The following is a 26,524-nucleotide window of genomic DNA, read 5'->3' on the forward strand; positions in this document are numbered from 1 at the left end:
CAGTAGTCTCCAACTTAGAGTAACATCCAAATCTTACCACCACCTGTGTTCCTACAACCTGGCCCCTGCTGTCTCTCTGAGCTCATCTCCTGCCACCTGTCCCAGCCTTATCCCCGTCCCACCCTATCCTGCTGCACTGTTTTCCTTGTGCCTCTCTTCCACTAAGGATTCTCCTGCTTCAGTGTCTTTGCACATGCTGTTCCTTTTGCCTGGAATATTTTCCTCTCACGTATTTGCATGGGTCTCTTACTCACCTTCTTCAAGCCAAATACTCATCTCCTCCAAACAGGCTTCCCTGACCATCCCTCCTGCCTAAAGTACTGTGCGCTCCTCATGCTCATTTATTTCCTTTCTATCACTGAGCCCTATTTGTTGTCTGTTTACTTTCTTATCCTGTTCCTCCTCTGGAATACAAACTCCCTGAGTTTAAGCATCGGGCCTCGTTCCACTGCTGCAGCCCTAAAACTTGAACAGCTTCTAGCCCATAGTTGGCGCTCAGCGTTATTTGTTGAGAGAATAAATGAAATAATACCCACAACTACAAAGAGCCAACAGGATAAAGTGGCCTATGTCAACAATTTCCTGGAGGATTACAGGCCAGCGATGCTTCTTTATTAAAGTTTCTACTCCTATCAGAAGGTTGAAGTGCAATGAGAACATTAATGTCCACAGGCAGATTACATGTCAAACTTCCTTTAAAGAGAAGTGCCCGGATTAGATAGATTCGTGTGGTCCAAAGAGCAGAGCATCGATAAATGCCGCGAGGGAGATGAAGACAAAGTGCTTTGGGCATTCTGAAAAGGGAACAGGCACATCTTTTGGGGAATATTATGGGTGGCTTCATGAGAGAGACCACAGCGGCACTTGGCAGTAGGAGCTTGGAAGGAGGGGAGTGAGAGCAAGGAGGTCCTCCACACCGAGGGAAGAGATCTTTGAGCCCAAGTGTGCGATGCAAGTAACACTCCAGGCCTTTTTCTAGAAATGGTTATGGCCAAGTGTGGCTAGAGCATGGGGCAGGAGCAGGGCAGTAGTTAGCCACTGGGATGGAGAGGCAACCTAGATCATGTTTAGTAATATTATTATTTTTGAAAGTACCAGAATTAGGAAACAGGAGCCCTGTTTTCGTGACAATAGCAAAAATGCTACTTCAAATCTGATAATTCCCACTTGCGTTGTAACGCTTGTGCGGAGGGGTTTGGGATCCTTGAAGAGGCTTCACTTATTTGTGGCAACTTTTTGGTGTATTTCCATGTTTCCTTCAGTCTCTGAAGATTGATAATCCATGCAGCATCTGTAAAGACTCTCTATTCACCACCTACCAGAACAACCTATTACTCTCCCTTGATGGATAACAGAGTTTACTGTAAGTGCCTTTTCATGACCATGATAGAATTTCCCCCATTCTTTCACTTTTCCCATAAAGCCCACATCTGCTGACCTCCAGGGTTTGATAAAAGGTCTCTCTCATTAGCTCATCCAGCTCAAGCTCTGTCGGAACAGGATTCCAGTAAGGATGGCTACAGACTGAATAACAGTCTGTCTTTCCAAATACCATGGCCTCGAATGCTTAGAGCGGACCGCACTTTAGTAGCTGGGCGCAGAATATATACCAAGAATAATTATGAACTCTTCTGGCCCCAAATGCAGACCATTATGACAAGAATTCAGGGATCTGGTCTCCTGAATAAACCCCAGCTGACATTTACCTGTACCCACGGTCCATTTTAATACAGTTTTGCCACGACGTGGGTCCCAAAGCGAAGCTCAGGGAAGGATTCGCAGATTCAAAGCATTTCAGCACAGGGAAACATACAGGTCATTTGGTTGAATTTCTTTCTTTTTTTTTTTTTAATTTTTTTTTTTTAACATTTATTTATTTTGAGACAGAGAGAGACAGAGCATGAATGGGGGAGGGGCAGAGAGAGAGGGAGACACAGAACCAGAAGCAGGCTCCAGGCTCTGAGCCATCAGCCCAGAGCCCGACGTGGGGCTCGAACTCACGGAACGTGAGATCGTGACCTGAGCTGAAGTCGGACGCTTAACCGACTGAGCCACCCAGGCGCCCCATTTGGTTGAATTTCAGCTCAGGTCGTGATCTCACGGTTTGTGAATTTGAGTCCCGTGTCAGTCTCCATGCTGGCAGCGAGAAGCCTGCTTGGGATTCTGTCTCTCTCTCTCTCTCTCTCTCTCTCTCTCAAAAGTGAATTTTTTTTTTTTTTTAAAGAAGAAGTCACAGCTTTAACAAAGGTCAGGTAAGGCAGGGCTTGAACTCATACCTTGGACTGGAATTCTTCCCACAGGGAGGATGATCATCTATCAGTGACCATCTGTGGGAGAATCTCTCATGGGCTGGTGTTTGGATCTCATGCTACAGGGCCTCTGTAACTCATACCGTATACTTTTCTGACATGCCCTTCACCTTCGCTGCCTTAGAATGTGGTGCATTAAGTAGTTCTCAAGTACCAGCTCGGGTCCCCAGGCTATAGATGAGCCTTATGGGGACGGGGAGCTTATCTGTGTGTATTCTGTGTCCTTGCGCCACACCTGGAGCCTCATGGGAGCTCAGTGCATCTTAGTTACTTTCCTTTCTACTGTGGCGTATACTCGTTCAACTGAATTGATGAGGTTGGGGAAGCGGGCGGGTGTTTGATGGAGGGAGGTTGTAAGTGACTTCGTAACCCACCAAGTATGGGAGGGTTGGGGATAAAAGAAATGTTAGGAGGGCGTGGGAGAGTTAAAGGAAAAGAAAGACAAAGGATGGGAAAAAGTCAGGAAGAGATCACATTCACGGGCACAAAACCGCTTCTTGTTTAAATGCGTCCAGAGTGTGTCCCGTGTATTCGGCCTGTGCAAGTGATTAGGCAAATTAATTAAAAAGAGGGAGGAAAGAAGAGGGGACGAGATGGTGAGTGCACATTGAAATGCTCCCAAAGATCCCTCAGAACTCCTTCCTTCCCCACATTAGCGTTTGGAGGAGGAAATGGGTTCCATTTGTGCTGCTGCTCTAGGGAAAAGGAGACATTCGCTCTGACCAGTCACAGGGAGGCAGTTCTCCCCGAAGAGCCAGATGGGGTCTTCCTACCCACACAGTGCAGGGGAGCCAACTCCCATCTCCCATGATATTGGCTCAGCAAGCATTCAGGGGACTCCGTTGGCTGCTGTTTGCTCGTTTTCCCACGGATACCCCCTCAAGGACACTAATTCCACCATCAACCACGCCTGAGCCTTGAGTCATCCTGGATGCTCTGCCTGCCTACGGTGGGGCTTGGGCTGCTCCAGGAAGCAGAGGGCAGCGGGCAGCGGGATTTCTCTTCCTTAGCTGGTGCTTCTGAGGGAGTCAGAGAGCAGGTGATCTTGGATACAAGCTGGAGGGGTGAGGGTGGGGGGCGGGGGCTGCCGTGGCAGCCTCTGCTGGAACTTTCCCCCTACTTTCCAAGGAAGCTCCATGGAACCTGGACAAGCTGGGATGGAGGCCCAGACAATCCCAGACTGAGGGATGCGTGGGGAGTGAACCCTTCAGAGTCCCTGATGTCATGCCAGGCTAGAGCGGCCTGCTGCGTGCAGGAAATATTGAACCTTCTGAGTCTTAAAGAGGGAACCTGGAACGGTTCCAAGATTACACTTAATACATCTGCTGGGAGCTGCAGAGAAGGGAAACTGGGAGAATCTGTGAAACTAACCCTTGCCGAGCCAGGCGAGCACACAGCGTCGGGACGGCACCATTAGTAAGAATAAAAAGCACCCTTCCCTCAGGTAGCAGGTACAGTTTCCAAAGCTCATTCACATGCACAATCTCTTTGTTCCTTCTTACGGTTCTGCGAGGTAAGCAGGGAACGTGATTCTAAGTGAGCTGCTAGATTATGCATCTGTATGCTTCCCGCAGCCCTTCACCTAGCGGGTTGTCCAGTAGATGGCAAGTAAATTAAATGGACGGATGAGTGGACGAACTCGCATTTTGGCATTTTGTAGGTGAGAAACCGATTCAGAATAGTTAAGTTCATTGCAAAGCATTCAGCATGGAGCACTCACTATATTACCAGGCACCCGTGCTAGACCCGTGCTAGACATGGTCCCCTTGCTTGGGGAGCTCGCCGTCCAGACAGTGAGGTGGCCAGAAGTGATTATGCAGCCTGACATGCATTCTGTTTGAGGCAATTTCAAAGACCCTGGAAGACAGAGACGAGGGGGACTGATTCCAAGTAAAAGGATTCCCAGATGATTTGCCCTATGTCGTAAGAGGTAGCAATGAAACTATTCAGGTGTTCAGACTCCTCCTTTCTTTCTTTCTTTTTAAAATTTATTTTAATGTTTATTCATTTTTGAGAGAGAGAGAGAGAGAGAAGGGGAGGGGCAGAGAGAGAGGGAGACACAGAATCTGAAGCGGGCTCCAGGCTCCGAGCTGTCAGCACAGAGCCCGACGCGGGGCTCGAACTCACGGACCACGAGATCGTGACCTAAGCTGAAGTTGGAAGCTTGCCCAACTGAGCCACCCAGGCGCCCCCGACTCCTCCTTTCTATGACCCCTCCCCTGATCAGGAAAGTTTCTCTCCTGTTTCCCTGGCCCCCACCTCTACCCTTGACTCATTCTATCGTATTCAGGACTTTACCTTTCGGTGTTAGGCTATACTATCGCTTCAATTAAGCTACTCCATGGGAAAGGCTACTCCATGAGTAAGGGATAAGAAAGTAAGATTACATGCCGGTGACAAGGAACACACAGGTGGGGGTTGAGGACGCTGAGCTGTCTAGGGTTTTGGGTGGGACAGGAGGGTGAGGAAGGAGTTGGAAATGAGAAGTGACTGGGGACTATGTAAGGCAAGCACTGCCTTTGCAATTTTGCTTTCCTCCCACTAGCACATCCCTACATCAACATAAACACACCATATATATACATATATATGCATATATATATGTGTGTGTGTGTGTAAGTGTATGTATGCACACACACATGCACCAGCATAGTCTTTAAACCTGTCACCAAAATGGCATGCAAAGCTTCTGCCAGCCCTTCTTACGCTAAACAATTCTGTAGTGATGTATGCCCGATATTTGTGAGCATGAGGCTTCATGTACTTTGACAGCTGTGGGTTTCAGATTTTATTAAACTTCTGCCTTGTTCCGTCTGATTTCTTTAAGGCTTTATCTAATTGCCTTGGGCCACGGGGCCGATCACCTTGGCCATGTGCAAAGATATAAATTTTACCACGTAATTGAGGGAAAGTAATAAACTAATGTATCATAAATAGCAAAGAATTTTGATGATCTGTGTCCTAGTGGAAGAATGGCTCATAAAAATAATTATTACATGATACATGCTTGCATTATTTACAAGGTACATGCGTGCTCTCCGTCCTCCAAACGCTGTTGGGCATTTGGATGTAATCACCAGAAATCCAGGCGTTTCCAAATGCCCACATGTGTGTTGACATGTAGCCCAAACATCTGGGCTGCTGACTGAGAAATGTGATTTGCAGCAGACCAGTGAGTCCCAGGTGCCCACAACCTGTGTTTCAGTCACCTCTTCCAAGAAGGCTGTGATTCTTCGGTGGGATTCAGCAACCCCCTTGCCGTGTCTCCCGAGTACTACGCATGTGAATTCACTTGTCACCTCCCCTCACAAGGATGGGAACACTTTGAGGAAAGTGATGGATCTGATTCCCCTTCTCCGAGACATTTGTTGAATGAACGAGTGGATGAATGAATGAATGAATGAAGCGCCTACCGTGCACTTCTACAGCTACCCACCTAACGCAGGGCCTTGCATGGGGAGGACAGATATTGAAGGAGCATCTGTGTTCGTGAGTAGGGAGATACAGATCAGCCGTTTTGCGTGACATAGTTTTTTGTTTAAATGTCTGAAAGCCTGAAAAGTCATTTTGACACGGCTTCCTCTAGCCCAAGGGAGAAAATAGATAAAAAATAATGAAGACTTTGCAGCACCAGGAGAAGGGGTATGAATTCCCTGTGTTCACTTGGGGGAACGCGGCCCAGAGCCCAGGGTTTGGATTTCACTTCCCTGTGCTTTTTCCCTCCTACAAAACGTGCCTCCCTCGGCCTCTCCCTTCACATCAGAAGTTGGCCGAGTATTTATATATATTACAGGGCCTCTCTATGTAAATCCACATTCCATAAATCCCAAAGCTTTTCTTCTGTTTCAGAGCAAGAGGCTGAACAAGATGTGTGTGTGTGTGTGTGTGTGTGTGTGTGTGTGTGTAACCAGCAAATGGCTTTTTTATCGATTCATCTCTTCTAACAGCAGGCTTGTCTTCATGCGGACTTCAGGACTCTGTGGTCTGCCTGTCTGTCTGTCTGTCTCTCTCTCTCCAGCAAGGCCCTTCCTCAAGTTCAGAGTCACTAATTGTTTCCTCTCCTCCATGTCTCGCTTCCCACAGATTTATCTGACCTCGGCTGTGTGCATAAGCCCCCAGCTTCTCCAGAGTCTTGTATTTCCCGCCTGCTGCGGCTAGAATTTTATGGCCCTAATCAGATTTTGCTGTTTTTCTTCACACTACGTCCCTTCCCCATCCATTCCGCCCTTTTGACTCTTCTCCCCCAACCCTCACCTTCATGGTGCATGGGCCTATTAAATGGTGTCCAGTCCAATTTCTGGCACCCAATAAATCTAAATTTTCAAGCTTGGGAAGCCAGGCTCACCCACTGGCACCCAGATAAATGAGTCCTCCGTGAAACCTACACTGGTCATTACTCAAGACTCTCCCGAAACCCCAACACAGGGTTTCCTGCCTGAGAAAGTCAAAGTCCCCCCTTTCCTCCCTCACCCCCTGAAAAAGAAAACGCCCCCACAGCACAGAGACTTGTCTTCATCGGGGCGCCCCCGCCCCTCACTGAAGATGCTCACACCGCTTCCCAGCCTCCCACCCCCAGCACCCAGCCTGTCCCACGTCACTCCACCACAGCAGCGGCTTTGAAATGAGACTTAATATCCCACACACGCGCCTGCACTGTTCAGCTCGCCAGGGCTCCGAGCGTGGAGCCGAACAAAGGGCCTCCGTGCAGACGGTTCATTGTTTGCAACGAGCACAAGCAAGGAGGGCTTCCCTCCCCGGCCCACCCCGTGCCGAATCCCTCCCCTTTTGGGGGGGGTGCTGTTTCAACACCCCAAATCTACACTCCGCCTGATTGACAGGGGCCCCGATGTGGTCTCGTGGGGGAGAGGACTGTGGGGGCTGGAGGCATTTGAAGCCAGCTCAGCCTCCTGGAAAACTGGTGGGAAGGGGTTCCCAAGACCCAGGGCTGCTGAGGGGGCCACCGGGGGGGGGCGGGGGAACTAGGATCTGTGCTGCACCCAGAGAGACCTGGAGACGGTGGTCCGCTCCTGGGAACTTGGGGACTATTTGTATTTACTTATTTGTTATTTTGACTCGTGAAATTACCCCCTTTCACTGTGCCAGCCTTCTCCTGCTGCACAATAAAAATTAATTACAATGAATTAGAACGTTTATAAACCACCCGTAGCAGTACAATGGCTTGGAGACAGCCCCTCCTCTGGCCTCTCACTGGTCTACAGCTTACAATCCCATTAGAAGAGCAATTCTAGAAGGCAAATGTGTCTCCAAGAAAGTACCTGCTTTTGGCTTCTAAGGGATAAATCTGGGAGCTAATCGGATGCTGTAATGGTTGATTTTATGTGTCAGGTTGCCTGTGACTTAATCAAACACGAACCCAGGTGTCGACCTGATGATGTTTTGTAAATGTGGTTAACAGCTAGAGTTGATTGACTAAGCCGACTGTCCTGAAGAATGTGGGTGGGCCTCATCCAATCAGTTGAAGGCCTTCAGAGCAATCAGCGAGGTTTCCCCAGGGAAGAAAAAAAAAATTCTGCCTTAAGACTGCAGCATCAGCTTGTGCGTTGGTTTCCAGCCTGCCGGCCTGCCTTACACATTTCAGACTTCCCAGCTCCAACAATTCCTTGAAATGAATCTCTGCTATAAAAATAAATATCTTTATCTGCATCAATATCGGATTTATATCTATGTATTGTTGATTTTACCTCTCTGGAGAACCCCGACTGACATGTTTAGAAATCTTATGCTGAATTTGAATTGTTCGTTGTGTAAGTAACTCCTAGGAGGATGAACACTCTTTATTTCTCCAACACAAAGCCCTGCGTTGTGCACATGGGAGGAGCTTCGTATACAGTCACCGAAGTGACTGAAAACCCAGAGAAGCCCCGTGATGCTTTTCTCAACTTCTGCCACTGCACTTTTAGCTCATGAAAACATTTGCTCACTCTCTTCCACGCAAGACCAATCATCCCTACGTGGGGATAGTAACGGATGCCTTCAGCACTCTGCCTTTAAAATCTATCGAACGAGCCACATCTCCCCCAAGGGGGTCCAGGCACGTGACTTACCCAGGCCTGCTTCACGCTTGTACATGGTCTATGTTAGCTGTGCTTTGACTTGCCTGCCATCCTAAGATGATGCTCTCCCTTTCTCCTTAGCTGGTGGACCCTCTGGGGGGCAATTCTAGGCTCTGATGTCGTGGAACATTTATGGTGTCAGACTTAGCTTGGGACCTGGTTTTCATATACGCTTTGAAAACCTGATGAAACCATATAACTTTTACGAGCCTTCTTGATTAGTAAAGCGGGGGTAAAATGACTCATAGGAACATGTGAGGGTTAATAAAGCAAATAGTTATCAATTTTTTTTAACATTGCAGTAAAACACTCATATGAATTTCACCCAGTGAAATTCTCCGTGGAACCGCAAAACACAAGGCAGACAAGAACGACTAGTCCGGTTGGCTGTCAGGAAGCCCTCCTTCCTGTGTGCCGGAACTCCTGTCCTCCAGCCAATTCTGGGACATGCCGGTAGCCTGTCTCCCTCTGTCCCTCTGTCAACACGTAACACTGCTCTGGGGCATCATTCCTGCCCGAGCACATGATGGAATAGTGCCCATCTTTAAACCAATCCACCAGCCAACCAGCCAAACCATCTTCCTTCACCCTATATCCCTCCTGCAGTTACTGTCTTTTCCTCTATCGTGAAACTCACTGACAGAGTTGCCTGCACCGTTGGTCTCCGTAATCTCTCCTCCCGTTCTTTCTTGAGCCCTGCTCCAGTTGGGTCTTTGTTCCCACTCTTCTACCACAGCTGTAGTCAAGGTTGCAAAAGGCTTTCACAATTCCAGAAGTTACAGTTGATTCTCCACGACCGTCTTGCTTGGTTTACTGACAAGGTTGGGCACAGTTGGCCACACCTTCACCTTGAAGTATTTGCTTCACTAGTTCCCAGGGCACCACCGTCTCTGGGCTCTCCCCGCCTCAATGGCCATTCCTCCTCGATCTCTTTTGGGGCGGCTTCTTATATTCCTGACCGCCACATTTTGGAGTGCCATGTGGCTCAGTTCTTAATTTCCACACCCGTGGAGGAGGGAAGGAGGGATTCATCTAATCCCATAGTTTAAAAGACCATCTATATTCTGATAGTTCCCCAATTTATATACCCGTCTAGGCCCTCTCTCCTGAAAGCCAGACTCATAGCCAACTACCTTCGTAACATCCCTGCTTGAATGTCTTAACAGACCTCTAAAATTCATCACGTCCAAAACTCCTGGTTTCCCCCTGAAGTCTGCCGTTCTGAAGTTTTCCTTATTTCAATAAAGGCAATTGCATTCCAAAATTTACTCGTCTCTAAAACCTTGGGATCATCTTGGCACATCATTTTTTTTTTTAACTTTTCTCAACCAAATTGGATTTTTAAAAATATAATTTATTGTCAAGTTAGCTAACTTACAGTGTATACAGTGTGCTTTTGGCTTCAGGATTAGACTCCCGTGATTCATCACCTAGGTACAACACCCAGTGCTCATCCCCACAATTTCCCTCCTTAGAGCCCATCACCCATTTTCCCTGCCCCAGCACATCATTTGTTAACATGATTTACAGACAGCCAGCCCAATGGCAAATGCTATAGGCTCTACTTTCAAAATACATTCAGGACATAACCACATCTCCCCATGCATGTTGACACAGAGTTTAGTCCAGTTCGCTATCTTCTGTCATGCGGATTATTTTATTTTATTTTATTTTATTTTATTTTTTATTTGACAGAGAAAGAGAGAGAGAATCTAAAGCAAGCTCCACCTTCCGTGCAGAGCCTGACATGGGGCCCAAGATCCCATGACCCTGGGATTGTGACCCAAGCCAAAATCAAGAGTCAGACGCTCAACCGATTGAGCCACCCAGGCGCCCCTGTCATGTGGATTATTTTGACAGCCTCCTGGTTGTCTCCTTATTTCTCCCTCCACTCAACTATAGATTATTTTCAACATAATATCCAGAGTGATCCTCTTAGAACATTAGTCTAATCATGTCTCTCCCCTGCTCAGAATCTTCCAATAGCTTTCCATCTCACTCAAAGTAAAAAGTACAGTCCCATTAGGGGCTCAAGCCCTACACAATCTGTCTCCAGCAGATTAAGGTGGAAGCTTAGTTTCTATCACATTCCTTATCCACTCCTGGGTGTGATCATCCGACTTCAGTCACGATCTCCTTGCTTTCTTCAAATACGGTGAAATATACACTCACCCCAGGACCTTTGTAGATGCCGTTCCCTCCACCTGGAACATCTTTCTCCTGCATGTTCACGTGGATCCCTCCCAGATGTCCACGTGGATCCTTCTCTTCAGGGAAGAGAACTTCTCAAAGATCTGAACTTGATCACCCTATATGAAAAGGAACACCCTCTCATCTCTTTATAGCCTCCTTATCCTGCCTTATTCTGTATAGCACTTGTCAATGCCAGACATATTATATATCATATAATTATATATTAGATATTCCTTTGTTTTTTTTTTTGCTGATTTTCTATTCCAACACAAAATGTAAGTTCAAGGTATCAGGAACTTGCTCTCTTGTTCACTGGTATATTTACTGGCACCAAATACGGTGTCTGGAATGTGGTAGATTCTCAATAATTATTTGTTGAAGGAGTGAATGCGTGGAGTGAAATTGACAGGCGGAGAGCCCCATTCACCGTAAGCTCCACCCCTTGGCTCTGAATTCGTCCTCTGGAGCTCCAGAGATGGTCTCATCTCTAGAGCATCATCCCGGCCCTTCTTCTCAGGTCTTTGCTACTGGACCATAAGCATCTCTGGTTCTTTCTACAGTTCTTTAAATACGACGGTGGCTCTGACAGCACATCTGAGTTTCTTCACACACCTCAGCATAGTCTGTCTGAATGTAGGGGTCTGGACACTTAAAATGAGTGACTTATTTTCTGACTACGTTCTTGTCCCCTGTGGGCTTTAGTCCCACCATAGCCATATTGGCCCCACCCACCCATGTCTGAAGACCAGTCTGAAATTGCAGCAAGAGAGATGTGGACCTACAGCTGATGCCCCATCTGAAGAAGTTTACCACTTCTTACAAGTAACGTGGGGAGCTTCAAGATAGTACATTACGGATTTGGGATCACTTGTTATTATGCTTTAAGATCGGGATGAGTGAGGGGTGTGGATGCCATAAGTGGATTCTGATGATTAGAAGTAGGTAGCTGACAAACCCTCTAGAGACCGTTTTATCGCTTCTGGAGCAGTTTATAGCCTATAGAAACCAAAGTATTTCCTGTAAGATCTATTTAAAACTTAACGTGGATGGTAATCTGGGGCAGAAGACAGCACATTCAAGTGGAACAAACTGAGGAGCACTTCTTTATTTATTTATTTATTTTATTTGGCAGAGAGAGAGAGAGAGAGAGAGAGAATCTCAAGCAAGCTCCATGCTTCTCTTCAGGGAAGAGAGCTTCTCAGAGATCCGAACTAGGGGCTCAATTTCATGACCCTGGGATCAAGACCTGAGCTGAAATCAAGATTCAGAGGCTGAACCAACTGAACCACCCAGGCGCCCCGAGGAGAGTTTAATGAAGGGGCTATTTACGAAGGTGTGGGAAGGATTAAAGAAAACTGACCAGAAGTGTTGAAGAAATCAGGGACAAGCCAAAGCTGGGAATCGTGACCTCGAGGCCTCAAGAGTCAAGGGGAGGGAGTTGTTCCTATCCCTGGGGAGAGTAGCTAGCTTTAGGAGGGGGCTGCCTGAAGTGTGACTCTTTCAAAGCTACCCGACAGGGAGAGAGCCAGGGGAGTAAACAGCCCCACCTGACTCACCACTCCCTTCCCATCTGCAGCTGGTGTTCCGTTGACAGTTCCCAAGTAGACACTAGGGAACCAGGGAGCCATTGAGGGTCCCCGGAGAGGTCAGCCTCCTGGAGCCCAGAGCGGGGCACAGAAGGATGGAGGGAGGATGTGAAGGAGTCAGTGGGGGAGATCCAGCAGGGTTTGCTTAGGAATGAATGACTTTTGAAGAAGTGAAGGCTTTCCCCAGTACTTTTCTGTAATGTGTGAAATATCTAATAATACATATGTATTACTTTTATTAATAGTTTTAAGGTTGAGGCCCTTTCCTTTCCTTTCCTTTCCTTTCTTTTTCTCTCCTCTCCTCTCCTCTCCTCTCCTCTCCTGTCCTCTCCTCTCCTCTCCTCTCCTCTCCTTGTAGTGGTGTTTTATGGACTTTCCCATTTGATTTGATTTTCTGTATTAAAATGACTTCATAAAATAACTTTACACCATTCTTTAAAAATTAATGTGAGACTGTATGACTCCATTTGTTTGATTTTAGGAACTAGCCAACCCAGTGTATGGTGATAGAAATTGGAATAGTTGTTACCCCCGGGAAGGGGCACAGGGGAACGTTTCTGGGGAACGTTTCTAGGAAACGTGCGTTTTGAACTGTGTGGTAGTCACATGGGCATATATATAAGTAAACATGCATTGAGATGTAACTTAAGATTTATGAATTTTATTGTATGTAAATTATACCTCCGTGGGGGGGGGGAAAGAAAAAGAAACACAGCATGGTTACATCCTTGGAAGCATGATGTTTGTATGGGATATTGTTATGTGTTTCTACAATCTATACAAGCATTTGTATGCCAGTTTTGCACTCTCTTATCTGTTCTCTCTACCCTTGTAACCAGCACTCAGTTTTTTCGAGGGGCAAAGATAGGGGAGGGGTATAGACTACCTCCGGAAAGCTACAGACAATTACCTTCCGTTGAAAATAAACATAATAAAACCATAGAAGTCTAATTTTTGCAACTTGAGAGGGTTTTTTCTGTAGTTATTCACTTCTAATCACTCTCACCTAATAAATGAATAGAATAGCTAATGTGATTAGACTAATTCACTATTCATCAAGAATATTAAATGAATAGAATATTTTGCATTTCGCCAGTCACACATCTTGAGTATTTACCTGATATTACAATCAGACATGTGTTAGATTTTCTCTCTGCTTCTGGGCCATAGCTCATGGATAATTATAGTGTTTAATTAGCCCCACACAGCACTTGGCTCTCCGGTGTGGATGGAAATTACAGGATGTAGAAAGAACAAATCAAAGACTGTAAAGGAAAGTAGCCCTTTGCTATGTTCCCCTGGAAGCATTAGCAAGGGCGATGGGCAGTGCAGGGTGAATAGCGTTAGTCTGCTTGAATCGAAAAGAAGTTGCTTTTCGTAAAGATTTTAAAAGTACTTTTTTTTTTTTTTTGAAATGCAGCTAGTGAGCATGAAATGGAAAATAGGTAGAGAGTTTAATGCACTTATAAAGAGGTTTTTTTTTTTTCTTCCCCTGACCATTCTTGACTGCTCCTTACATTTGATGAAATAAGAGGACCCTCACTGGGTCCGGAGCTTCCTCTGAGCAAGCTGGACAGGTGACTGTAGTCTCAGGCTATTGGACTGACTGTCGGAGGTTAAGGTGACTTAGCTCTGTCTCTAAGGCCTGAAAGTGCAAAGAAACAGTCTGTTAGCTGAATGCCTCTTTCCGAATTAAAAGTGATCATTATTCAAGTCATTCTAATCTCATTCCACAACCATAGAGCAGGTGAGCATCTTCTCGGGTGAGACGTGGTGCTAAGTGCTATGGAGGAAAGAGAAATCACGCAAAACCATGCCCTCTAAGGTGGGGACGTGTGGGAAGAGGGAGGGGTAAGGAGGCACACAGAGGTGGCCATCTGAGATAGGGCGCTGTAGGGCGCTTTGGGCACGTGATGTGCGAGAATCAAGAAATACTTGATGATAAAAATGGTGTTTCAGAGGGATCTGGAAGGGTGGGTAGGATTTTGAGAAGTTGAGGTGAAGACAGACCAGTCAGAGAGCCACAGAGCCAAGGTGTGGAGGTGGGAATCCGGTTTGGCTTATGGAAAAAACTTCTAGTCTCCATCAGGGCTGACTACACTTGACCCAAACTTATTCTATAGTCCTTGAGATGAAAGAAAATATATAGCCCATTTGAATATCTTTCTTCCATGAAGGTCTTCCTTTGTTCTCACTCTGATGTTACATGGGTTGAATTTGCTCATTTTCTAAAAAGAGTTACAGGGTTATCCTAAGCCTTCTTTAATTCTACTTAAAAAAAAAACCCACAAAACACCACGTAAAGAAAATCTGTGTTCTTTAATGTGTAAGCTATTGGACATTTTTCACTCATTCAGCAAATATTCATTGAATACTCACTATGTTGCTGACCCTCTAATCAAGGCTCCGGGACACAACACTGAAATGACAAGTCCCCTTTGTTGTGGGGCTTATATTTTAATATGGTGATGGGAAATAAAGACACACACCGTATGACCTCATATTTTGGGAGGGGATAGCGCCACGAAGAAAATAAAACAAGGTAGAGGGGATAGAGAGTCCCAAGGATGGCGTTCTTGCGTAGAAGGTTGTTGGGGAAATTCTGTCTGATGCTATTCCTGCCGCAGAGAAGAAAAGAGTGAGGAAGCGAGCGGGTATCTGGTGGGCATCTGGAAGAAGAGCAGCGCGAAGAGCAAGTGCAAAGGCCCTGTGGGCAGAACACACTTGGTGTAGGAGGGGTGTCAGGGACTGCATTGTGGTGAAACGGAGGAAGGGGCGCACAGCATGTCGGGAGCTGACAGGGGACGGGATCAGATCATGAAGTGAAGACTTTGGCGTTTTCTCTGGGCACGTTTTCAGCCGAGGAGTGACAGGGTATATTTGATGTTTACAGGAATCCATCTGGCTGCTGTGTAGGCTGGAGTGAGGAAGGGGGGGGAACAGCCATGGAAATTGATATGGTGGTTAGGTATCTGCTGTGAAACCCAGACAAGGCGGTAAGCAGTCACCAGACTCTGCACCTGTTTTGAAGGTCGAGCCGAGGGACTTTGCTGATGAATTGTGTCTGGGCTGTGTGAGAGAAAGAGGAGCTAGAGAAGATCCTAAGGATATTGACCTAAAAAAAAAAAATCAGTATGAGAACGGAAGAGTTGCCATTTACTGAGCCGAGGAGGGCGTGGAGAGGAATAGTTCAGGGAAGGAGTAGAAGTGAGTTATTTTGAGGAACACTAAGCTTCCTGTACCTATTGGACAGTGAGTGGAGACAGCGAGGAAGCAACTGGGTAGGTGAGTCAGGAATTCAGGGCAGAGATTTGAGCCAGAGATAAATTTGGGAGCCACTGTGTGCAGGTGGTACTTTAGGCCCTTGGGTGGGATGAGAGCTCTAGGATGACCCCCACCATTTCTTAGGGCCCACGTATGCATGCCCTGCGTCGTCCCTGGGACTAGGAATAGGATGAGGTTTACTCCGGGGATGAGGCTGTATGGTACGACAGTTGATGGACCTGAGCGAATGACGTTAGTCCCTTAAAAGCAGGGTCATCTCCAGCTGGTTGCAGAAGGGGTAGAGGGACAGCCGCCAGCTGCTCTGAAGGAAAGCAAACACAAGACGTCGTGAATGGCCAATGGGGCCGCGTGGCAGGAACTTCGAGGAGCTGCTGGGAACGGAGAGGGGTCCTCAGAGGACCGCTAGCAGGAAGATGGGCAGCTCCATCCTGCGGCCTCAAGGACATGAATTGCACTGGCAACCAAGTCCTCTTGGAAGCGGACCCGGATGGGAACAGCAGCCCCCGCCGGCGCCTTGATTTCAGCCCAGCGGGACCCCGAGCAGAAGATCAAGACACGCCGTTCCCAGGCTTGTGACCCAGAGAACCTGCCAAATGATAAATCTGTATTGTTTGCAGATGCTCATTTTGTGGTAATTTTTAATGCAGCAATAGCCCACGAATACCCCCAAGCAAGATTGAGGATTTGAAGGTTTATGATGAAGAGAGAGAGAGCAAAGTAGGGGGAAAGAGGGAGGGAGGAGATGGAAAGGGGAAAAGGGGGGGGGACAGTCATGATGAAGAGGTGCACCTGTATGAATATTTTCAGGGCACTATTAATCATAGAGTAAGTAACTCTACTCATTGCAAGGAAGGAATTTAAGAAGAGAAACAACGATTTATTGTTGAACCCGCGAGGGTTTCAGACCAAATGCTCGGCCAGAGAAGAAATCAGGTTGCTCTGGAAGGCTCATCTGGGGGCTCCTGCCTCCCTGTGTTCAGTATGTGGTCCAGGGCTTTCTCCCCTGTAGTCCCCGGCCCCAGGCTGGGTTTCTAGGGAGTACAGTTTCCACTTTGGCTCTCATCGCAAAGTACCTCCACAAAGCCTTACTTATTTGAACGCCGTCCACACTGTGACTTCTTGTTGAGTTGGAGATCCAGAAATTCGGATCTGAAGGGAAAGGACTGTGGTCCGTGGCACAGGTTTTCAGTTTTTCTGGGCTATTTAGAGCAAGTAGGGGAGGTCCTAGGAGCCAACAGACATGGGCTTTAGTTGTGTCCACATTTATTTATTTTGTCTCTAGCTGTGTGACCCTAAGGCATCACTGGCCCTCTTGGAATCTCACTGGGAATTTAGGGAAAATTCCAATCCTGACTCATTTCTAATGAGTCCCCCACAGAAGGTGGGGATAAGAAAGTGAGAAAATGAAGGGAGTCATCCAAAGTATAATTACTATTTCAGCTTTGAGGGTGAGCTCGGCAGCTTAGTTTCTTTTAATCCCAAAGGTTCTGCATTAAAGTCTGTTAACATCCTAGTCACATAGGACCTACCCTTAAATATCACAGTGTTACGATGTTTTACTCCAGGTAATTAGAGACACAGAGAACCGGGCAATGAGATTTGTTGCCACCGCAGAAAATATTATCATAAAGGCAAAATCCCACTGCAACAAATATTACTATGGTATTACGCTCCCATGCCATCTTGAAACGAGTACTTTCTCTAATTATCTAAAACAAAACAAAATGAAAAAGCCTGCGTACGATAGCGAACTTCCTTTCTAATGACAGTATTTGATTGTGGGCTGTCCGCAGGAGGCAGGGAAAACCTGAACGAAGCTGTTTGCATCGCTTTTGTCCTGCTATGAAGCAAACCTTAGCCCGCAGAGTTTCTTTTTTTCCCCTCTTCCAACATCACAGTAGCTGAAACAATATTTCACTTAACTTCCAAACCACCGCCAGTGGTCAAGAGGAGGTATGCAGAGGGGGAGGAGTCCAAAAGGCTTCCTCCCAGCAGGTGGAAAGGGGTCCTTTTACCCTTTCAATTCACCGAGGAGAGAATGGACACAGTAGGGTTTATCTCCAACTCCCGCAGATGGGAAAAGTGGCAACATATCCAGGCAGAACCTTGGTGTGTGCACGCGCATAAAGCCGGAGCAGGGAAGGAAAAGAAATGCAATCTCCCAGAGAGATTGTACTTCTGGAACACAGCACTGTTTAAAGGGTTGATAACAATTATTGGGTTTCTCAGGATATAACAAGAGGGAGGGTAGGAAGGAATTGGATTTCTGCGACCATGTTTCATGGTCAAGTTCATTCATCAGCAGATGTTAATGGGGCACCCATAACTGGGGATGCAGCAGTGTGTAAGACCGAAAAGGGTCCAGCTCACGTGGAGTATAATACGTTCTAGCGGGGGACACGGGATGAGTAGACTAACATGTATGTAAGAAGTCAGGTGGCGGTAAATCCTGCAAGAAAAACGGAGCAGGGTGAGGATATAGAGGTGACTGCTGGAGGGGGTGGTTGCTGTTTACATAGGGTGGTCAGTGAACGGCGACGTTTGAGCTGAAGAACTCAAGAGAAGAGTGGAGGGAACACACTATGTGACAGTTTGGGGGAAAACGATCGCAGACGGGGGTGAGAGCGGGGGACAGCAAATGTGGGCGTCCTGAGACCAGAGCACATTCAGCTGCTGTCATTCATGCATTCGTTTATTCATTCACACATTCTTTCATTCATGCTTTTCTTCGTAACAAATAATAAGTTTAAGGCCAAGTATGTACTTCTAGGGAACATCTTTTGTTTGACTTGTACTTCATTGTGGTTCCGACATGCAGACTTGTTGATCAGCTAATATATATTTGACATAGGAGGAAAATAGGGACGAGTCGGGCAGCATTCTTACCCCCCCCCAAAATACAACGCAATCTAAGAGATGGACATATGCCAATAAGTGTAGTACTTCCTGAGGCTTGGGAAAACAGCATATGTTTTGGACAAGATCTCCTCTTCTAGCCCTTTGTAACATACCTAACCTCCGGCAAGTTAGTTTCTTCTTTGAGCCATAGGAGGAGCCCCCCCCCCCAACAATACCTATTTTGTTACCACACTTTGTGAGAAGTAAATAAAGTAATTTATCTGAAGTATATAACAAATGGTAGGCATCTAATTCATGTAACATCTCTTCTTCCTGTCTTATAATAATAACACAATATGGCTAACTAGTTGAACACATGCTAAGATTAGTATGTAGCCATAATCCTAATATTTGGCACATTGCATTGTGGTTAACTGATTATGGGCCTATCTGCCATACTAAACCAAGGTTTTCTTGAAGATAAGCAACATTGTTAATAACCATTGTTTCTATTGGGCCCAACCCAACCCTTGGAGCATAGTACTGTGTACTGAGTGAGTGGAATTAAGGAATGCTGAGAACAGAGGGGGTCAGGGTTGTAATAGGCCATAGGTTAATTACATGGAAGGACAGAAAGGTTAAGATCTTTATCCTTGATTATATAACAGAGGTCAGAAGTCAGATTTTCTATATGGTCTGTCCAGAGCCTGGAGCATTTAAAAAATTATTTAAAGTCTTTCTGAACAGGATATATTTCAGAGGCCAGTCTGAGACAGGGCCCTTCCATGCATTTCTTTCACAGTGTGCTTAAAGAATTAGGATACGGTAAACTCTTTGCTCTCAAAAGCAATGGAAACATAATTTAATCCCACGGATTACGCAGAAGATCATATTGTCCATTGGTTCCAACTCCTCTTAAGTGGACTTAGTTAATTTCATTTTCTCTTCCTATTCTTGCTTGCTCTCAAGCGGAGAAACTGAGCAACTTTGAATTACACTCGCACACAGTTGACACAACTCAGTAAGTGTTTGTTGAATGAATAAATAAATGACGAAAGAACTCTTTTAGCCACTCCCACTCCCTGAGATGCTGGTCTTTACGTCGTCAAGATGCCAACACTCTCAGCCTATCCTTCACCCGTCTTACTGCATCTCTCGTTCACACCCTCGTGCCCTCCCTCCTCACACCTGCTCCAGTGCCCACTATGACTGGGTCAGTCCCATTCTTCTCCTCAGTGACACAGCATCATGTGAGAGCGTCTCTAAACACTGATGATCTGGACCGACGCACATCCGGCCACTTGACGACAGCGGGCCCTTCCTGATGACCTTATTGTTCAGACCTTGCGTTTTTCCTGGCGTTGTGCCACAGTTCCCCCAAGTTTCTCTCTGTTCTCCAAGCCCCAGTCTTATTTCCTCCCAGCTCTTAGCATCGGCAGACGACCTCGTCTGCTACTCCATAGGAGTTGGGAAGCCAGCGATGTCCATCTTGGCACAAGTCAGATCTGTCACACGTGTTTGCAACTCCCCTCCCAACCAGCTTGCTCACGTACAAATCTCTGTCCATCGTTGCTCTTCCCTGGGCTGTTTTCGCGTTGTCTCTTCAGTCTCGTGTTGACTGTTTCCAGAATGTGCCATGTCCTTGGCTCTGCTTTTGCCTACTCTTCCCCCACCCCGAATTAGATGTTTTAAACAACTCCATTTTATAATATAACACAATTTTGTCAGATATTCAGACAGGGCCTGCCTGACTGGCATCGACTGGGTCGCTTGGTGGCATTCAGCCAGGGGCCGATCGGAGGACGCCAAGCCAGCTTCATCCAATGCCCGGCACCTTGCTCTGGATGGGCAGGAAGGCTGGGGTCACTCAGCTGGCTTCCTCTCCATCACCAAGGAATCTCTCCACGTGATATCTCCAACAGGGTCATTGGACTTCTTATTTGGCATATCCAGGCTCCCAGAGACAAAGTTCTCTTAAAAGCTAGGCTTAGAAATAACATAGTATCTCTTCTGACAGTCCCGGGCACTTTGGTCCAGCCATTTCTTTCTTTCTTTCTTTCTTTCTTTCTTTTTTTTAACATTTGTTTATTTTTGAGAGAAAGGGTAGACAGAGCATGAGTGAGGGAGAGGCAGAGAGAGAGGGAAACACAGAATCCGAAGCAGGCTCCAGGCTCCAAGCCGCCAACACAGAGCCGGAGGCGGGGCTCAAAGCCACAAACCGTGAGATCATGACCTGAGCCGAAGTCGGATGCTCAACTGACTGAGCCTCCCAGGCGCCCCTGGTCCAGCCATTTCTGACTCACACAAGACGATTCTGATTAGTGACACTTACTCCAGAGCTCTCCTCTGGGCTGATGGAGGTCTGCATGGTGGCTTGATTTCTACCTTTGCCAAATACAGCTCCTCCCCTCCCTTCACACGTGTTTACCCCCAGTAAACATCTTGCTAACAAAGCTGTACTCTGTTTTCAGAGTACCCTGCCTGTGACATTTGTCTATAACTACATAACTATACATCTGTATGCATGTGTATGTACACATACACATTATATATGTACATATATAGCATATATACATTATATATGTGTACAGTAAAACCTCGGTTTGTGAGCATAATTCGTTTCGGAAACATGCTTGTAATCCAAAGCACTTGTATGTCAAAGCGAATGTCAAGAACCATTGGCTCAGTTGTGATCATGTGATGTTTGGCATCATGTGCTATTTGTATTGCAAGACATCACTCATTTATCAAGTTAAAATTTATTAGAAATGTTTGCTTGTCTTGCGGAACACTTGCACAACAAGTTACTCGCAATCCAAGGTTTTGCTGTATATACGCATATAGAGGTTACACACACACACACACACACTCACATCCATCCTGGTGTCTGAAGAGGGGCTTCTGTCCCTATCCAAGGCTAACCACGTCCAGTTGGTATTGGTTGTTTTCATCTGCCCTGTACCTCAACTCTTCCTAGTCTGTTGGTCTGAGCACCATTCGTGTTGGGGGAGAGCGGAGAATAGCCCCTCCTTCATTCATCTGCATTTCTAATGGGGGACCTTCAACCCTAATACCCTGTCTTCCCCTTCCTTCTCTACCCACAGGGCCGGGCACAGAATTCAGACTGGGCCAATCAGAGTCTTGATGGCATTTGACAGGAGCTGTGGAGGAAGGCTTTCTTTTGTGATGGCAAAGTTGCAAAGATACATGCCATGCCAGGAGCAGCCCGTGGAATGGAACTGGCCTGTGCCTGTCTTCACGGGAGTGTGGAAGATACATCAGGGCAGCAGAGGTGAGAACAATGGTCCTGGAAGCATCCGATCTCTGGGTACTGACATCTCCAGATCTCCAGCTGATCGTGTAAGCCCTGTTTGGTCCTACGTGAGTTGATGCGGGTACTCTGTCACTTGCGAGGAAGAGTCTTGATGAATAGATCCTTTCGGTTTTGCTCTGTATTCTCTGTCGCTGTGTCCCTTTCTCCTTCAATTATCCCACCGTCCAGTGTCTTTAGTCTTCCCTGTCTACTGGCTGCTTTCCCTTTGCATAGAACAAACACAGGCCTCACCGATGGATGGTGGAGAGAGGACTGTCCATTGAGCTCTCAGCTTCTTTAGCTACATTTCTACGTAGCTTCTACATAGCTACGTTGCATGGCTAAATTCTTTTAATAGTGGGCCACACATACCCCCTCATCCCCTTACTTCATTCTCTTAAACTCCTACAATCTGTCTTCAATCCTTGCCTCTCTGCTGAAATAGCAATTTCGAAACCAGTTATCTAGTATTGGCCACGACAAAACAACCTTTCCTCAGTTTTATTATCTTGGATCTATTTCTGGCATGTGTCACCATTAATCACGGACAACCTCCTCGGCCCTCTGAACAGCCATGGCCTCCAACTTCCCTTCTTAGAGGCCCTACGTTCCACTGGCATTCCTGAGGAGTGGGGTGCTCATGGAGTCGTGAGGGAGAAGATTTAGAGCATCAGCCAGATGGAGCCCAAGAGGAACAGCCACAGAGATGGTTTGGAGAGCAGTGGGAAGAAAACTGAGGGAACTTGGTTGGGTGACTTTGTTCTTAGTAAAGTAAGGCTCGAGGCCATTGGCCCAAAGTGTGGAAGACCGGATGGACATATTACTATTGAAGAAAATGGAGAAATGTTGGAAGTATTGTAAAGGACAGGGGCACCTGGGTGGCTCAGTCAGTTGAGTGTCTGACTCTTGATCTCAGTTCAGGTCCTGATCTCAGGGTCGCGACTTCAAGCCCCACGTTGGGCTCTGTGCTGGGCGTGGAGCCCGCTTGAAAAGAGATGGGGGGAAGAGACATTGTAAAGAACAAATGAGCACACCCAAAAGAAAATGACTAATGTGGTTATACACCGGAAGCGAGGGCCCGGTAACATAGCTAGCTGGAGTTAAATCAGCACAGTTTCGTAATTTTTGCCAAAAGTTCAAATCCAGGGGAAACCAGTTACGGGGCAATTGCAAGCTCAGGGGTATGAAGGAAATGGCTCACCAGGGGTCCAGACTGGACGAAGTTGAGGCCAGAAGAGGATCTCAACCTTCAGACCGCGGCAAATGCTAGTGTAGCAAAGTTGAGAGAAGTAGAAAAGACGGTGACTAATTGGTAAAGCAGGGATCTTGGAGAAGAAAAGCTCCAATCGATGACATGCCCCTGGTGTGATCATCGCCTGCCCCCGTGGTTCTCAAATTATGCACCTGAATCACCCAGAAGCCTTGTTAAAGTAGATCGCTGGCCCCACCCGTAGAGATTCTGATTCAGCGGGTCTAGAGTGGGTCTGAGATTTGCATTTCTAACAAGTTTCTGGTGATGCTGATGCTACTGGTCCAAAGACCATGCTTTGAGGGCTGCTGATTTGTTGTGAGAAATAGAAAGGAGATGAAGGTCATTGACGGTGAGGAGGTTGGGATCTGAGAGGTCATCAGTCGTCAACAAAAGCTTAGGGTACGGATGGAGTCTCAGGTGAGCTGGTGCTCAAGGCATCAGGCGTCAGAGGACTGTATCAAGGAGGGAGGGAAGGGGGCTGCAGAGGAGAAGAGCTCTCGGGCAATGGCTGAAGGACAATGGTCTGCGAGGAGGTTGAGAGCAAGCGTGACCATCTGCAAATTGGGGCCATGGAAGAGGAAACAGCTTCGTCAGGAAGGGGGATTGAGAACTATTTATAATTAAGGGAAAGCCACTCTTCCATTTGGACAGTGAGGTGGAAAGAACACTGGTATAAGAGTCTCGTGCCGTTTGAGAGTTTGCTCATTAAACAGGACACGGTTGCACAGAACACCGAAGCGGTGACTGGTGGAGAAGGCGATGTGGGGACGAAGGGTGGGTGGGAACCTGGTGTGGATGGACGTGGGGCCGATGGTGGGCAAGTAGGCAAGAAGGCATGGTGGGTAGGCTCTGGCTAGGTGAAGATTGAACCACCCCTCTGTTGTGTACCTATGTCTGCTTTTGCTTCAAGAATGTCTTCTTAGCATCTGATGATATTAGTGTGTTTGGGTAGAAGGTAGGCAAAAGGTACTGTGAGTGAGGACAGGAGGCCAGGCTGAGGCAATGCCTGGGTGGACTTTCTTTCTTTCTTTCCTTCCTTCCTTCCTTCCTTCCTTCCTTCCTTCTTTCTTTCTTTCTTTCTTTCTTTCTTTCTTTCTTTCTTTCACCTTAAATGCTTTGCAGTATAGTGGCCATAAGTATTTGTAGAAACAATGGATCCATATGACTGATACCCTTTACTGGCACCATTGTTTGCATGGGATGGCTTGTGTCTGACAGAACATGGCAGTACATTCATTAACAATGATGACAGGAAGGTGCTAATGGGGCCAACCAACATTTTGATACAAACCCAGCGTGGGTCACTCTGTTATAATGGGAAATAAGACGGAGCTCAGAATCAAGGTTCTTGTTTCCACTCTGTGGCTTTGGTGGTGTTTGGGTCTCTGATTTTTAAAGACCCTTGCAATTGGGAGACTGTATTGTATAATGAAAAAGGGGGAGCTCTAAAATTATATAGATTGTAATCCTACTTCTAGATCAGCCCCTCAGACTTTGGAGAAGTTACCCAAACCATCTTGTTCCCAGTGTCTCTATCTTTCCGTGGAAACACAAAGATAAGTGATCTCATGGGCTCGTTGCAAAGATGAAAGGAAACAACATACGCAAAGTCCTAAAGTGCATTTCTGGGACATGCTAAGTGCTCAATCATATGACTTATTTTTTCTTTCCTTCCCTTCCTTTTATCATTCCGTACACTTTTAGGAGCCAGAGAACTATTTTGCAGCAGGGAGTGCAGGATGTACACGAGCAAAATACGTTTTGAAGCGGTCGCCTTATAACACACTACTTCTTTGGGTCAGGGGAGTAACTTCCTTGTTTGGCAGGAAGGTTTCCTCCACGTTACAAGCTCCCTTTTCATGAGGTACGTGCTTGTGAAGCAGGGCTTGGATGTTCTAGTAAGGGAAAGCTTCTCAGAAAAAACAGGGATTACATTTCCCTGCACATACTTGCGAGTATGAAATTAAGAGGAGAAGGCTTTGCCAAGTCCGTGTCGTGCGTGGACACTTGTTCTGAACCTGAAAGTTCTTGGCAGCTGTTAAAGCCCACACCTCCCTTAATCTGTCCCTGGGTGGGACCTACACCGGAAACTGAGAGTTTATTTCCCCAGTGCTTCATCTTTGTGCATTTCCCTGATGGTGTCAATTACTATAAAACAAAATAAAATAAGAGAGGAAGGCCTCGATTTCCAGTGGTCCCCACTTTACCGCCAGCACAAGCTGGCCATAACTTTCTCTGACGCTGTGACTATGTTGAAACTGTTTCAAAACACTTTGAAGAGAACCCTACTCAAAACACACTCTGTGTATACTTTGAGGGTCCCGAGGAAACTTACGTGAAAGTCACCAAAGTGAACGGAGGGAAGTGGGGGACCACCCTGTTGTGTACATGTTTCTTTCCTATTTCGGGACTCTGGGGAGTGGAGTGGCGAGAATTGCATCCTGGGAAGGAAAAGGTAGGGTGTCCGATAAAATTTGCGACGATAAAATTTAGAGTCTAGAACAAAAGTCTTTTTACGCACTTCGGTTCAAAATAAAATCAGAATGCGGTGAGTTGTCACCCTCTTTCACTTCACATGTAAATGGCGGGGCTGCCCTCGCATGATTCACTTAGGCCTGTCTTATTTTGTTTCTGCCACAGAACGTTTCTCTTTAGATTCCTCGAGTTAGATGCTGCAAGTCAGGAACATAAATTTATAGAGTATGATCATGAGAGAGTGGCCTTGATGTTTTTCTTTCTTATAGCGGGGTGTGTGTGTGTGTGTGTGTGAGCATTTTCCAAAGGCTATGACCCCGATTCTGCTGATTGATATATTTATCTATATCTATATCTATATTTGTATCTATCTATATCATCTATATCTGTGTCTATCATCTATCTATCTATCTATCTATCTGTTTTGAGGGAAGATGAGGGCTGTTAGAGGAAGTGGGAAAGCAAAAAAAAAAATCTGAACAAAGTTAACTTGGTTTGGGGCGGTGCATCATCTCCATCCCTTCTTGGAAATGGTCTTTTTCCTGGGTGCACTGTCCCAACGGGCAGGTAGGTTTTGTTTGGGCTGCGATACCCAAATGACACTCCACGTCGTTCTCTTAAGGGAGAAGGGAGAGGAACCGCACTGAACAGCACCCCTAAGAGCACGTAGGGTTGAAGAGCCTAAGGAATCTGAGGCACGAAGAGGTTCCAAGTAAAATAGGGACGCAAGCTGGATGAGCAGCCTCCTCCTGGACCGTCTGTACCCTTGTCAGAGCACTGCCCTTGACCTTGCTGTTTTGCTTCCTGGTTAGTTCGTGGGGCTGCTGCACACACTGTCCCCCCACAGATGGAAGCAAAGCCTGGGTCTTTCTGCCATCCTTGTTTTCTTTCTGTAGGCTCCGTTCCCGGAACAGGTTGGCCTGGTTCAGGTTCTTCCATTCGGGAGCACCTAAGCGGTCCGCATTTTCTCTTTAAGGTCTCAGGGGTCATCCTTGTTGTTCTAGATGAGCCTTTCTGAGCAAGCCTTGGGAGCCGGCATGCCAGCGGTCTGCCCCGTCCTTGGATTCATCATTCCGCACAGAACAGCAAATGCTCCCTCCTCTATTACTATTGCAAAGGATGGGGTGGGGGAGGAAGGAGCGGGTCATGAATATTTAACCGGGGAAAAGTAGGAGCGCGTTATTTGGATAAACTCCTTA

The sequence above is a fragment of the Panthera tigris genome, chromosome D1 (genome assembly GCF_018350195.1).
Source record: "Panthera tigris isolate Pti1 chromosome D1, P.tigris_Pti1_mat1.1, whole genome shotgun sequence".
In the NCBI taxonomy this organism is placed as follows: Eukaryota; Metazoa; Chordata; class Mammalia; order Carnivora; family Felidae; genus Panthera; species Panthera tigris.